This window comes from Teleopsis dalmanni, chromosome 1 (assembly GCF_002237135.1).
Source record: "Teleopsis dalmanni isolate 2A chromosome 1, ASM223713v2, whole genome shotgun sequence".
Classification (NCBI taxonomy): Eukaryota; Metazoa; Arthropoda; class Insecta; order Diptera; family Diopsidae; genus Teleopsis; species Teleopsis dalmanni.
The window spans coordinates 117,716,280-117,731,894 of NC_051846.1; the positions used below are offsets into that span (position 1 = coordinate 117,716,280).

The 15,615-nt window shown below is 29.3% G+C and overlaps 1 protein-coding gene and 1 long non-coding RNA gene across 5 annotated transcripts in view; both read left to right on the forward strand.

Moving 5' to 3' along the window:
* The first annotated feature begins 1,069 nt into the window (after window positions 1-1,069).
* On the forward strand, window positions 1,070-1,891 carry LOC119673480. The gene is made up of 3 exons (XR_005252058.1): window positions 1,070-1,180; window positions 1,239-1,361; window positions 1,546-1,891. It is a non-coding gene; the product is annotated as an uncharacterized LOC119673480 (long non-coding RNA).
* A 770-nt stretch (window positions 1,892-2,661) lies between these two features.
* Window positions 2,662-15,615, forward strand: part of LOC119667905 (vinculin) — a 49,341-nt gene continuing 36,387 nt past the window's right edge. The window contains exon 1 of one of the 4 annotated variants that reach the window (XM_038077252.1): window positions 2,662-2,754. The gene's annotated coding sequence lies outside the window, so the exon portion shown is untranslated. The remainder of the gene's footprint in view (window positions 2,755-15,615) is intronic. The other 3 variants (XM_038077251.1, XM_038077250.1, XM_038077253.1) reach the window with 3 other exon arrangements.

Genomic DNA, 15,615 nt, shown 5'->3' on the forward strand with positions numbered 1-15,615 from the left:
ATGTTGCTAAAAAAATCAATTTAAGCAATTTAACAAAACAGCTTTGGTCTTTTCAACATGTATCAAAAGCTTTACCAATATTTTGGTTGCTGAACAAAAGTTCAATTATAGAACTTGAAAAAATGAGTATATTTTTGCTTTAGGCGATTTCATATCTACTTATACATTGTCTTTGCACATAGTATACAGAGATCACAAATGCTGCTCATGAATACTCTGAATGCTGCTGGTGCGCTTGATTAGGATTTCAAATACTTACAACAATTAGTAAATATTAACTTTATTTTCAATGTTTCAATGTGACAGATCTTTAAGTTTCAGGCATAACAATATTTTTTCTCCTACATTATCTAAATTTATGTTTACTCGTTTTGTATAGGAAGCAATGCAAAATATTGTTTCAAATATGCATGACTCTACTCCACTTTTTTGCTGCTTACAAAGCCATCCGCAAAAATCAGCAGCCAAACTTTTTTTCTTAAATAAAGAAACTTTCACCTTTATAATGCAGTTAATATCATAGTGGAATATTGCAGAATTCTCTTACTTTTAACCTATAATGCATTCGCTTAAATCAAAAAAATTCATTCAAATAGCAACTTTTAGATTAAAGCCTAAACAGCACTAAAACACAGAAATTTAAATTTCTTGAGCAGATCTCTAATTACTTGTTTTAAACGATGTCATAATTTATATCTTTCTAGAATGTTGTTACTATTAATAATATCACTTTTTATTAGCTACTAGCGTAAGTTGCAACTCAAACAAAAATTTTCCGTTCAAAATGCTCCACTTCAAATTACCTTTGCATGCGAATGGCAGCACAGAGAAAAATAAAAAAAACTGTAATCTTGTAGTGAATTCTATTTTGTGAAGTCCCCAATTAAAAATTTTTTTGAAAAATTAATTTTAAAAATTGGATTTTTGACCGCCTAAATTGACCAAATACCCCTATGTGCGTTGGGCGGATATGGGTTAAATCATATATTGTTACAAAGAAAATAAATTTGCATGGAAAACGCAAAAATTTAAGTATTTAATGTATAATGTTTGTGATATTGTTCACAATATGAAAGTGGCAAATTCTGCATATACAAAAAAACAAAAAATTACAAATTATTCAAAATCAAAAAATCTTCTATGATAACTAGAAACCAAAGGAAGTGCTGGACTTTGCTAAGTACGGGCAGTAAATATTATTAAATAAAGAATAAAATTTTACTGAGTTGCTATTTTAGATAAGAATGAAATCCGTATGTCGGTTCTGGGAAGACAACAGAGGGCTTTAAAACAAGTTTGAACACTAAATAACCATAATCCAAATAGAAAAGAAATAAAGCGATGTTTAGTTCAAATTTTCAGTAAGTTTTATTTTAACTAATAGCTAATAATAACACTAATAATTTATAAATTAAAACTAAAAACAACAAAAAATATATACTTATATATTTTTCATATAATTAGATTTTATATAATTATAAAATTTATTAAAAATAAAAATAAAAAAATATAGTCAGTTATCATTGATTTTTCTTTTCTTTGTAGGTGTGTTTTTTTGACTTCAAAGATATTGACGATAATATTGACGACGCTGGCAGTAACGGCGAGGATGGCTATCAGAAATTAATACGAAGGTGTTGTCAAAAATTCTATACACGTTATTAACAGACTTCCACGATGAAGGGGCCTCCGTTGAAAACCACAATACATTGCTGATTCTTTCTGTTTTAAAATAATTGGCTAGGTCGTTAAAAATATCCAACAATGATAAAGATTATACCATCCGGCATTACATGTATTGAAAAAATCATGTGTGACGTAAAATGGTGCACATATTTATTGATCGAATATATTAGTTTACAATTTAGACTGCACACTTTATAGTGCCAATTTCTTGTTTATATATTGTCACTTTAAAACGGTATTCATAATAATAATAATATTTATCAAAGTTTGCAATACTTAAAATATTAGATATATTTTACAATTACACTTCCACACTTTTAGTATGAAAATTGTAATACAAAATTTTGGAAAATAATTCACAAATATATGAATTAAATTTTATTTAAATAATATTCAATATTGCAGATCTCGTTCAAAATTAAATTTTGTATTACATTTTGAAACAAAATAAATATTTATTTGCATATAAAGTTAAATAAAATAATAAATAAAATTTATACATATATCGAATCGATTAATTATCTGATTAAATTATTATTTATATTTATTAATTAAATCTGATTAATTATTATTATTGTAATTATGTGTTAAAGTTATAACTCTTTCAAGTACCTACTACATGTCAAAATGGGTAACATATACGTTATGAATTTAGTTGATTTGGGCTACTGGGGACTTTATCGCACATGCATACTACACACATACTATATGATATTAATTTAAACCAATGAATTTTTTTAAATAACGCAATCAAAGAATGGTTTGATTCAAACAAATTTTCCTTTGATTTTTATGCCTAAAATCATTTCTTGCAACTTAAATTCATGTTTGAGTTAGATACACCGAACTTTGTAGCTGACAAGTACTTATGCTTAAACTTTTATGAACAAGATTCGATCTCTCTATGAATTTATGTTCCTGCTCAATGTATAACGATAAAAAGCTTTTAGCAAAATTGATTATGATTACTCATTTAGTTGTTAAAAACTCTCGGAGTGTTCGGTTGTAGTAAAAAGTGCGGGTGGTATAGTAGATAAAGAAAAGTAAAAAAATATAATATTTGCGTTGGTTTGTTACATTTAGTTTGTTTGCATATAAATAATAATGCATTTATACAAAAATATTGAATGATTGCTTACGAATTTTACGTTCAATTTAAAATATAAGCAATACAAATGTTTTAAATATAGAAATGACAACATATGAAATAAATGAACTGTTTCTCTATATCGCATAATTTTTTAATTATGTATGGATGTATATGTACATGCGTTTGTCAGCATTTGATCATGTTCAGCCATGGGCGATTGTCCAAGTATTGGTGCTTTTGATGACTCATTACCCATATAAAATTCTGTTTTTGATTTGTTTGCGATGCATATAGAGAGGAAGAAATAGAAATAAAAATAAATAAGACCCACGTTAATATTTCTTAAATGAATATAAATACATATGTATACTTTTGAACAAAAATAATTTCCATTTTCATATAAAATTCTCCCAACTATACACACATATTCTAATAACTTTTTATTAATTTTCATGTTTTTCGTCAACATATTAATGCAACAAAAAACCACAGCTTGGCATATGTTTTTTACGAAATGTATGTTAAGAAGACCTTGTAGATTAAGTGTTAACATTAAGTTTTGTACAATAAAATTAATACATGAACCTTAACATCTGTTCAACACCCAACGTGTATAGATATGTATATGGTGTAGTAAAGGGTGCAACTAATGGCGTTTGAATAAAATGCCTTTAAAAAGTCGAATCGATCGCAATATGTTCGACAATCTATTTAATGCTTGAACCCAAATTAGTTACTTAGTTTTTAGACAGTGTTTCTGGTAAAATCTGGAGCTGAACGTTTTATGTATCCGTAAGTGTCTGTTATTTCTAAGTGTTTTGTAACTAGATTTATTTATTTAGATGAATATTTCTAAAGCATTTTTCAAACTTAAATTTTATATCAAATCAATGCCCTTTAATATTAAAAAGCATTCTTCTGGCAAGAATGGATCTAGCACATAAAATTTATATACAGAAAAATAAAGTCATAAAAAAGAAAATTTGGAATTCCAAAGATTAATTGCGTTTAGTCCTACAACACATGTCATACACACGTATTCCATAAATTGCAAAACACGTTACTTTAAATAAAGAGAATATGAAAGCATTTCTTCTATATACAATGTATAAATAAACCAAAATGGAAAACATGTGAAAAGGTAGGAAGAGCGAGGTAGAGATAATATTCATTGGTTTAGTTATCTCTGAGCAAGAATAAGATTGATTAAATTGATGTTGGGTACACAACCTCTTTAGATTATTTTTCTCCTTTGGAAAATAACTTAAGCAGTTAACAAAAACACTGCTTTTAAATTCCAAAATAAAAATGCATACGTACATATTTTTATATTTTCTTTAAATCATACTAATTTATTAAAGTGTAGCGAATGAAGTGTGTAATTTTAAACATACTTTATTTAACAAATTTAATGCACTTAAGCATATTTGTATACTTTAAAATGTTTTTGTAAAGTAGGATTAGTAGTATTTATTTTTAGTATTTTTAATTTTTTTTAGTTTAAAAACAAAAATATAAAAACACTAATCTCACTTATGTACATACACATAGTAGAAAAAGTCTACGGATATTCACAAAATTTTTCTAAAATTACGCATAACTTTTTTAATTTTTACTCAAATTCATTTTTATTTTTTGATTTATTTTAACCAAAGAAACAACAATAAAGTTGCATAATTAAAAGTACACAGTTATTCTTTAAAAAAAAATTAAACACAATTATATGCAGAAGTAGCAATTTTTGAAGCAGAAAAAATCTACGGATATTTCTTAAAATTCACATTAAAACAATAAAATTCACAAAAATCTTAAATTTAATAGCCTGTGGGATAACCCTAGCATTTAATAACCTCTGTTAAGCGTCTTTGCATGGACTCAACTAGCTTTCCAGTATTCTGTGCGTTTATTTCTAGCCATTCTTCCTTGATGACGTTTCTTACTATATCCTTGCTGGAAAACATATGCTGACGAATCTTATTTTCCAAATAAACCCACAGATGTTCTATAGGGCTAAGGTCTGGTGATTCTGGTAGTGTTTGAAGTTGCCTGAGAGCATAGTACAGCATCCAAATCTGTACGATGATTCAAGTCTGATAGCACCATTACTTGCTATACACCCCTAAATCATTACACCTTCACCATCACGTTTTACTGTTGAAATTGAGTTTTGTTTATCATAGGCTGTGCATAATTTTCTCCTTACAAGTTTTCTAACTTTTATTTAAAATATGTAAAATTAACTCTCATCGGAGAAAATAACTCATTTTCTGAACTTTATAGGTTTATTTATATGCTTTCTTGCAAAGCTTCATTATTTTATTCTATTTATCTGGATATGTACGGCTTCTTTCCTGCAATCAGGGTATAATACATGCATTTCTTCAAAATTTTCCGCACGGTATCAGGACATATTTTGTTTTCAAGTATTTCGGCAATATGTTCAGCTAGTTTGAAGGCTGTTACTCTTGGATTTACTTTCACCTGGTTGATTGTGCTACGTCTTTCTCTATTTGACAGAGTTATGGGGCGGCCAGTGCGAATTTTAGAAACGTAAGTACTCGTCTCTTTGAAGTTATTTATAATTCTCTACACAGATGAATATTGACGACCAATATCTTCAGCAATTTTTCTTTGGCTTACGTCATCTTTCTAAAATTTAACAGCTATTTGTCGCTCACAAGCTAATTTCACGTCTTTTATTTTATATTGTAAAAATTTATTGCTTATATAAAAAAATATTATTAAATGATTAATTTTTAGACTCTTTAGGAATTCAACTAATAATTAAATATCATTTAATGACACTTTTATGCTTGCAAGCGAATTTAAATTAGCGGTAAATGTTAATATTAAGAAATATCCGTAGACTTTTTCTGCTTCAAAAATTACTACTTTTGCATATAATTGTGTTTAACTTTTTTTAAAGAGTAACTGTTAACTTTTTATATTGGAGCTTTATTGTTGTTTCTTTGGTTAAAACAAATTAGGAAATAAAAATGAATTTGAGTAAAAACTAAAAAAGTTATGCGTAATATAAGAAAAATTTTGTGAATATCCGTAGACTTTTTCTACTATATGTATGTATATAGAATTTGCGAAATCCTTATATATATTAAATTATTATTAATTGTTGAACTAAAGCATGTCCTATAGCTTGTTTCCACTGCTTACTCAAGTAAGCTACTTAAGTAACTTTAAGATTTATCGTTTACATTGGCACAAGTTACTTGATGTATGTGAAAGAGCTTTTATGTGTCAAAAAGTTTTAGTTGTAGAACTTTTCTTTGTTAACATTTCAATTGTAAGCAGATGACATTAAATTTTGTTGTGTTAGAAGGAAATAATTCAGTATGGAAAACCCAGAAAATTTAAATTATTTAATATATTATGTTTGTTATATTGTTTATAGTATATAGTATATTCAGTTTTCAGTAACTTTTATTTTAACTTATGATAATATCAGGCATTTGTTTTTGTAAGCATGGTACAAGAGAAGAAATAAAATAAGCACTACTTTCGATGGCGATTTTATTAGGTTTTTATGTGCAATTTACGTAATAAAAATTAAATCTGAAATTTCGAAAATGAATAAAAATTCTTTGCAGTTATTGGTGAGAATATTTTTTTTACACGATTCTAAATAAAATATCATTTTTCATGCCTTTTAACAGTTAAATAATAAATAAAAAAATAACATATTTGTTACGAACAATGACGTAACCATATTACAAAAGGACGACTGTTCATTTTAAAAATAACATATCAAACAACAACACTGCTGGCTTATTCAATCCAACCTTTTTGAAATCGCTTAACTAATAAGCAGTTCAAATCACATGGTTATCAACACTAAAAATTCGTCTATTGTGAGCGATTTTTGGAAGTACATAGGAAATTTCCAGTTATCTGTCAACGAATGATTTCGTTAATTATTTGTATTTCGTGTCGTCATTATTTTACTGTTAAAACGCACGAAAATTACATTTTATTCATAATCATGGAAAAAAAATATTCTCATTGCAAAGAATTATTATTCATTTTCAAAATTTTAACTTTAAATTTTATTACTTGTTTTGTACAAATAAGCCATCGAAAGTAGTGCTTATTTTATTTGTTTTTTTGCGACATGCTTTCAAAAGAAAAGGCCTTGTATTATAATAAAAAAGGTTAAAAAAAATTTGAAAAAACCAAAAATATTAATAATAAATAAAGAATTAAAAATAAAAAAATATATATATATAGTGACTAGTCACTAGATTGCACGTCCGTGGATTTACTAAAATTTTCCTAAAACCCAGGGATATAGGAAGACAAATTTTTGATTGGAAGAATGGTCTGGAGAATTATTGGTTTGTTTGAGATAATCATTTTGAAGCAAGATGTCAATTAGAATTTTTTCATTTTTTTTATGAAAAATTGGATTGTTGATATTCAGTACACGTTTAATCAAATTCAGAGCTATGCTCCGAGTTATATGATGAGGGTGTTGCAAGTTAAAATTAATATATCGTTTAGTATTTGTAGGTTCTTGATAGCAACTAATTTGTAGTTTATTGTTGTGTCAAATATCTACTGCGTCAAGATATGCAAGTTTTTCGGATTGTTTTTCTTCTTTAGTAAACTTTATATATCTGTGTACATTATTTAATAAGTGAACTGTACTCTCTATGTTGTCAATTTTTATAATAGTAAATAAATCATCTAGGTATTTGGTAAGTAATCTGGGTTTTATAGCCACTTCGTCCATCATTCTGTCTAAGACATTCTCCATCACAATATCTGCTACAACTGGTGAGATCGGAGAACCCATTGGCATCTCTTTCGTTTGATTGTAAATTTTGTTTTCAAATATGAATAGTTTATTTTTTTAGGAAGGAAAATTAAAATCTCCATAAATGTTTCTTTCTTCATATTGCATTCATTTTTGATAAGAGACCACTTACTATCAATAATTTTCAATGCATAGTCTACTGGAATACAACTCCTTTTAAACCTGATATAATCTAGTTTTGCTTCATTTGAAAAATGGTCATCGCTGGTTGTAACCCAAATGGCAAACAATTGAATCTATACTTTCCAAATGGAGTCCAAAATGTTATTGCTTTTCTCATCTAATTCGAGTTGTCAAAACCCTTGTTTTGCATCCAGTGTTTTCGCTTCTGCAAGTTCAGCTAAGATTTCTTCTGTTGTTGGTAGTTGATATTTAACATCTTTCAATGTTTGATTTAGCTGCTTTGGATCAATACATTGTAAAACATTGTAGTGTGAAGACTTTCGCTTCTGCAAGTTCAGCTAAGATTTCTTCTATCGTTGGTCACCCAGTCTATGTGTTCGATTTCTCTGGTTATAAGTCCTGTTTCTCCATTTCGTCTAGAGTAGTTTTCAGTTGCTCGCATAATGTTACTGGGATATGCCTTGGTGATTCACTTTTTAGTGTTATGCTTTCGTCTATCTTAAGTGAAACTTTTCTTTGTATTTTGCCTAGCCCCTCGAATATCTCTTTGTATTTGTTTATAATCGCACATGTGCTTTCACCGTTGATATATTCCTTCACATTCTTGCATATAATAAGTTCCATTTCATGAAATGTTCGAGCTGATAGTAGTGGACAATTTTCGATCTCGACCACGTAAGATATCCTTATACTTTTTGTTTTTGTTTTTAAATGTTAACTGTACTGTACCTGTTGGCGCTATATGAGTTCCATCTAGAGTTTTTAGTGTTATTTTCTTCTTCTAATAATGGGATTTGATAGTTTTTCCAATAAGACTTTTTGCAGATTACGTTGCATGTTGCGCCCGTATCTAGTTGGCCATTTAATTTGTAACTATTGCTATTATTCCTATAGACAATTATAAAGAGATTTTTTCGAACAGTATTGAACTATAATAACAAAAATTCATTTTATATTATTTAAATTAATTGAATTTTTGGGTGACCATACAGCTGTTTCGAGTAATGGTAAATATCCATCATCAGTAGTCTTGGAAATAATTCTTGTATTTAATTATTCGTAAATAATTATTTTTGAGACTGTAAGTACCAGGAATCGAACTCGGGTCCTGCCAAATGTGAAGCTCAGAATCAGCGCACCTTAACCAACTGACCCAAATCCGTACTTGACTTTTTATGTTCGCTAATTTTTCTGGAGTTTTTGTTATTTTGCTATGAAAGTTTCATTAATAAATTTACTCGCTGTGTTTATATTAGAACGAAATCATAAACCAGCTGTAGAATAATTTAATTAATTAATTATATTTTTATTTTTTAATTGTTAAATTTCAATACTATTCTGTTTGCAGAGGTATTATTTGTTGCATGATTTATTCTTTCTTATGTATGGAACCTAATCTAGGAACGTAATGCTGAGAAAGTCATGCGATGTTACGATGTTTTTCTTTTGTCTTTGAATGAATTGCTTTGTATAGTGTTATAGTTTTATCCAGCCACTTTTGATATTTTATTGAACAAATTATTTTATCAAATTATTTCATCTTCGAGTAAGCCGTGCTATTCGTTTTTGACCTCGCAATTTGTTGAAGTACTCATTTTATGTTTCATGCTGCTCCTGTTTCGCCATGTTGAACATATCTTTAATGTGGCGTTTGTTGGCCGCTTGTGTTAGATTTTGTTCTATTGTGTCTGCTATACAACCGATGTGAGTAAAATAGCCTTTTCCGTATCTTCATTTTGATGTATTACACCCGAAGCCTTTATGTAATTCTGCCATTGCTATCTGAGTTTTTGTGCAATCTTTCGGGGGCTCCAAAAGTGTTGAGTCGCTACCGTTTATGAGTTGTTCAAAAACATGTATCGAAGTAAGTCTTTGATTCATTTTTTGGGATGTATTGTTTTTAGTATGTTATTTTTGTTGTCACCAAAATACTGGAAATTATCCATAATTTCGAATTTGTTGTCTCGGATGCTAAGATTTTGTCCATAACTATACCGAATTGATTCTGTTGTTAATTGTTGAGATAAGAAGTTTTGTTTTTTGTTCGTTTATTTCAAGTCTTTGACGTATAACTTTATTTTTTTTTGCTCAAGATGTTTCTGACGTTAGCCATCTTTTCCTTTGTTAAGCGGATTATTTTTTCTGGGCTCTGTGAGGGCTTCGTAAAGGTACTTTCTTATAATTCTTATAAGCAGATATAAAATCAATAAGTAAGTGAAAGGTTGTTTTGTTGTTCTCTCTTATCTTTTCTAAGATCTGGCGAAAAATAAAAATTTGGTCCGAAGTAGATCTATTAGTTTGAAAAGCGGCTTAATAACTATTTATAACTTTATCATATATATAATACTTGAAAAAACTTTATAAATCGTTTTTAACAGCGTTATGGGTCTATAATTGTTGCACTGCATTTTGTCAGCTTTTTTGTTAAGTGGGCATATGACACCGATCTCCTATTTTGCGGGCATTATGTCGTAAATCCAAGATTCTTTTATTGCGTCGAAAATACGTTCTATCGACGTATCATTCATATTTTTTAAAATTTCCGTTGAAATACCATCCTTTCCAGTAGCTTTGCTATTCGTAAGTTTACTTATAGTTTCTTTAAATTCTTTAAAAGTTGGGAGTGTGATTTGTTATTTGCAGCAAGATGAATTGGTTGTGTTCGCGTTTAGTGCTGATCTGTTAGCAGTTATTCGAAAAACCTCCTCCATCTTTTTGCAATTTTGCTAGTATTTGTTAGGATGTGCCCAGATTCGTTCTTGCAATAAAATATTTTGGGATTAAAGTCGTATCTCATAATTCGCCTGCTTGCAGAAAAATCGGGAGTTATGCTGCACAAATTTTCGCTGTAAAGCTTTAAACTTTCGTTTACTAAAATCACGCTTTTTTTTTTCTTATGGATCCGTTTTTATTTTTTCTCATATTGTGGTATTATCTGTCGATTTCTCGTAGTTTTACGCAGCATTGGTTTTCGTGCTTTATTTTTCTGGTTTGTTGCCTTGCACACTCTTGGTCAAACCTGGTTTCTTGGCATTCCCGTAGTCTAGATACAGCAAGCGATCAGTTACACTCTTCTGGAATGATCTAAGAATGTTGGTATTGCTATGTGCATCTATCTTTAATTTTGCTTTTGCGACAGGTTTTTTTTTTTGTTGCTTATCCGAACACGTATTTACGAATCAACCATAAAGTGATCGGAGTCCGTGTTTGTACTCCGCAGGGTTCTTACGTATAGAAGACTGCTCTTGTGCCGCGAATCTATGAGGAAATGCAGGATTTGATTTTTTGTTTGTCTATCTGGCGACATCAATATTGTTTTGTGGATGTTTTTTCTCTTAAAGAAAATACTTCCAATAACTAAGTTAACATATTCGTTGTGGCTAAATTTATGAGTCTAGTACCGTTGTCGTTTGTTACTTCGTGTAGGCTATGGTTACCTATCTGCTGCGAATATGCTTGTTCTCTGCCAATCTTCACGTTTAAGTCAACGATTATGCTTTTGGTATTACTGATTTCTTCAATTTAAGCGCTTGAGGTCTTAAAGCAGCGTGTACTAAGAAACCAACCCCTATAAAAGGTTTTTTTTCACTACTAATGTAATAAAAATTATCATAAAAAAAAAATGTGATTCCTTCACTAGTCCATCTAATTTTCTGTACTGTTAAAATACCAATGTTGTATGGTTTAATTGTGTTTATTACTTGTTGTAATGTTCTATTGTAGTGTATGTAATATCAAATCGTTTTCCTTGTAACCTTTCCGAGTCCATTGCCGAATCGTATCATTCTGAGTCTCTACTATAGCTTCCGTGAAGCGATTTTTTTCTAGAGCTAAATTCTAGGCCTGGTTAGGTTGGCGGCCTGACCCCTTTCGGGAGGATGTTTATAGCCACGTCTATCTAGCGAACCGCTTGCTTCACGAACAGAAGCCTCCAACCGCACTTAACATAGTGAAATAGACGTTGGTAGACATTAAAGATCCCTCGATACAGGAGGTATTTCATTTCCCTACTTCACCCATATCTGGGAAGCCTTCCTCTATCCGCCGCCATTTTCTCTATAGAATGCGTTTAATGACTTTAATATTTCTTCTTCTGTGAGAGTATAGCTTCCATTGAATTTGGAGTACATTTTTTTAATAACTGAACATATAGTGCATTATGTCTTCAGACGAGTCGAGATTATATAATAAGCAATATGTTGAATTTACTTGCACGTATGGTCTAAAACTTAATTTACGCAGTTCACTCCGAGTTTTAAAAATCTGGGTAATTGTTTTACTGCTATAATCATCCTTAAAATAATTCCAGTCATGTAATTTATATTTCAGAAGATTATTGAGCAGTCGTAGAAAATCTTACAATAGGTCCTGTCAAAATTGCAGCATCGTCGGAAAAATTGATTGGCAAAATTATTAGCGACGCTGCACTGCATCGCAAGTTGAAAGATGTTAATATCAAGACACACTATTTGGTGCACAAAATAATCTCATTTGCTTTAAAGTATTTTAAAAAACCTATACAGTTTTGGTATAATGTGTTATGGACAGATGAGTTTGCATTTTATTTTTGGAGTTCGTTTGGTAACACTCCATGTATTTACGACAACAAAACAGTGCAGCCACGTAATAGATTTGAACTTGGCATGGTGACGTTTTGGGGATTTCTATCATGCTATGAATTTGGAGATTTGGTTCCGACAAATGCCACTATCAGTTCGGTTATATTGGTATTGTAAATATGCATGCCTTTACGTTAGAAAAAATGCCCTTCCCAACAAATAAAATGACAGCGCACCATGTCATAAAGAATGCTGACCTGACATATTTTTAAAAGAATTAAATCATGCTCTTGTTCTATGTCTTTCACTGAGTCTGTTCTTAATGCATTGAAAATATTTGGGGCTTCATAAAACAGCAAAAGACTATTGATAAATATCGAAAACGTAGTGATACCATAATTTAAATAAAGAAAATTTGATCCAAATTGACCCGCTTGATTGAAACAATTCCAGCTAGTTTGCGGGGAGTTATTGATGCCAAAGGTGGTGTAACTAAATATTGATTATATTAATTAAATAAACATAAAAAAAATTAAAAAAAATCATTAATTAAGAAGAAGATAATGAAATGAATGTTTTGTGTCTTTTCAAGTGCATTAAATCCCGTTTGTTCTGAAGCTGCTCTTCACTCAGATCTTTCTAAATCTTTCTATATTTGACACTAATATATTTTTACTTCTAAGCACTTGTTAGCCATTTCATTGGTATCAGGACTTACGACGATATTCATTTAATTGTTTCTTTCTTACATTAACCACGCATTTTGAACTATTATTTCGTAAAGCCCCAAGTTTTCATTGTACAGTTTTTTGAAAGCATTAATCGTAGATTAGTCTTTAATAATGCCGTTCGGATTGCTTTTAGAATATTTTGCAACGAGACGTCAGGTCGTGTTTTTGCCAGTATTCTTTTTGTAACTTGACTTATAGTTAAAGTATTCGATGGTGTCCTTTCCATTTTTATTTATGTATTGAAATTTTTAGAGAAACGCCAAAAATATATAATTTATAAAATAAGTATAGTACACTTTTAAGCTCTTCAGTTTCAAATTATTCCTGTAGCTGTAGCACTAACCAACTATTTTAAATTCAATTTTAACACTAAATTTAGATCATATATTGCAGTTTGAATCAAAATGTTCGTAAATAATGAACATTTGAATCCAATAATTATGTTGATTCTATGAAAATTTATCGTAATCACTGAATACTTGAATCCAGTAACTACGCCGATTGTATCAAAAATTATCCTAATCACTGCACACTTGAATCTAGTAATTAAGTATTTATGTGATATAAATTTGGAGCTTAAACCAAATGTACAAAACTTATTAACAAAAGAGAATCAATGTCAAATATGGCTTCGCATTAATTGAATTGAAAAAATTCAATTGTACCTTTTATTTAAAAATTAGTATTTTAATTACATCAATTATAATTTTAATTTTGTTTTGTTAGTAGTTAAATAGTACACTTTTTTAAAAATTTGTTTTTGGTTTTCAAAAAATTTTATTTAAACCGATATTTCGACTATAATCTATAGTCATCATCACGGTACTGTATAATATTAATACATAGTCGAAATATCGGTTTAAATAAAATTTTTTAAAAACAAAAAACAATTTTTTGAATATTGTATTTTATAAATACTGATCAATTAGTCCGTTAAAAAATAAAATTATTATTAAAACCAATTAATTATTAACAACTATAATTGCTGAAATAACTTTGACGCTTTGACCAAAGACAAAGTATAAGTAGATATGAAATCGCCTAAAGCAAAAATATACTCATTTTTTCAAGTTCTATAATTGAACTTTTGTTCAGCAACCAAAATATTGGTAAAGCTTTTGATACATGTTGAAAAGACCAAAGCTGTTTTGTTAAATTGCTTAAATTGATTTTTTTAGCAACATTCTGTTACAAACGTATGTTGATAATGATTTGGTACTTTATGCAAAAACAAATTACCTTATGTGATAATGATATGCAATGATAATGATATATACCCATTGCAGAAAAAGTGTACGGACAACCATAAAGTTTTTCTTAAATTTCACGTAACTACTTAATTTTTATTCAAATTGATTTTCGTTTTCTGATTTATATTCACTAAAGAAACAACAATAAAGTTTTAATATAAAAAATTAAGTTATTCTTTTAAAAAAAATGATACACAATTATGTGCACGAGCTTTAACTTTTAGAGCAGAAAAAGTCTACGGGCACTTCCTAATATTCACATTTACCGTTGATTTAAATTCGTTTGCAAACATAAACGTGTCATTAAATGATATTTATTTAACAGTTGACTTCCTAAAGAGTCTAATAATCATTTAAAAATTATTTTTATATAAGCAGTAAACTTTTACAACGGAAAATAAAAAATGTGAAATTAGTGCTAAGAAGATGATGTAAGCCAACGAAAAATTGCTAAGGATATTGGTCAACAATATTCATTTGTACAGAGAATTATAAATAACTTCCAGGAGACGGGTAATTACATATCTAAACCTCGCACTAGTCGCACTAGGAGATAGTAAATCCAAGAGTAAGAGCCTCTAAACTGGCTGAACATATTGCCGAAATACTTGAAAACAAAGTATGTCCTAATACTGTGCGCAAAATTTGGAAGAAAAGCGTATAGTATACCTTAGTTGCAAGAAAGAAGCCATACATATTCAGATGTATTAAATAAAATGATTAAGCTTTGCAAGAAAGCATGTAAATGAAGGTATGGAGTTCTGAAAATGAATTATTACCTCAGATGAGTATTAATTTACATATTTGAAATCAAAGTTTGATATTTTAATATTTAATTTAAGTATTCTATTTAATTATTCTACTTAAGTCTTTAAGTATTCTATCACTTAGTTCATTTCCAAACTAAACTGTAACACACCGTACAAATGTAAAAACTAAACTGACTTCTCACAAGTTTTAGACTGAATTTCTAATTTTCTACTGTAAAACGATTGCTAGATTTTTTTTAAGTGATATCGGAAATTATATTGCAAAAGATGACAAACAAAAATTGGTTTCAACGGTGAAACATGATCCTGGAGGCGTAATGGTTTGAGGATGTATAGCAAGTAATGATGGTGCCAAACCTGAATTTATACAAGATACAATGGATAAATATGAATATCTAAATATGCTAAAAACAAATTTGAAAGAAAATGACAGGATTTTAGGGCTTATACGGGATTGGCTGCTGAACCATGCTCCGAGGCAACTTCAAACACTATCAAAATTACCAGACCTTAGTCCCATTGAACATCTGTGGGTTTATTTCAAAAATAAGACTCGTCAGCACACGATTTCCAGC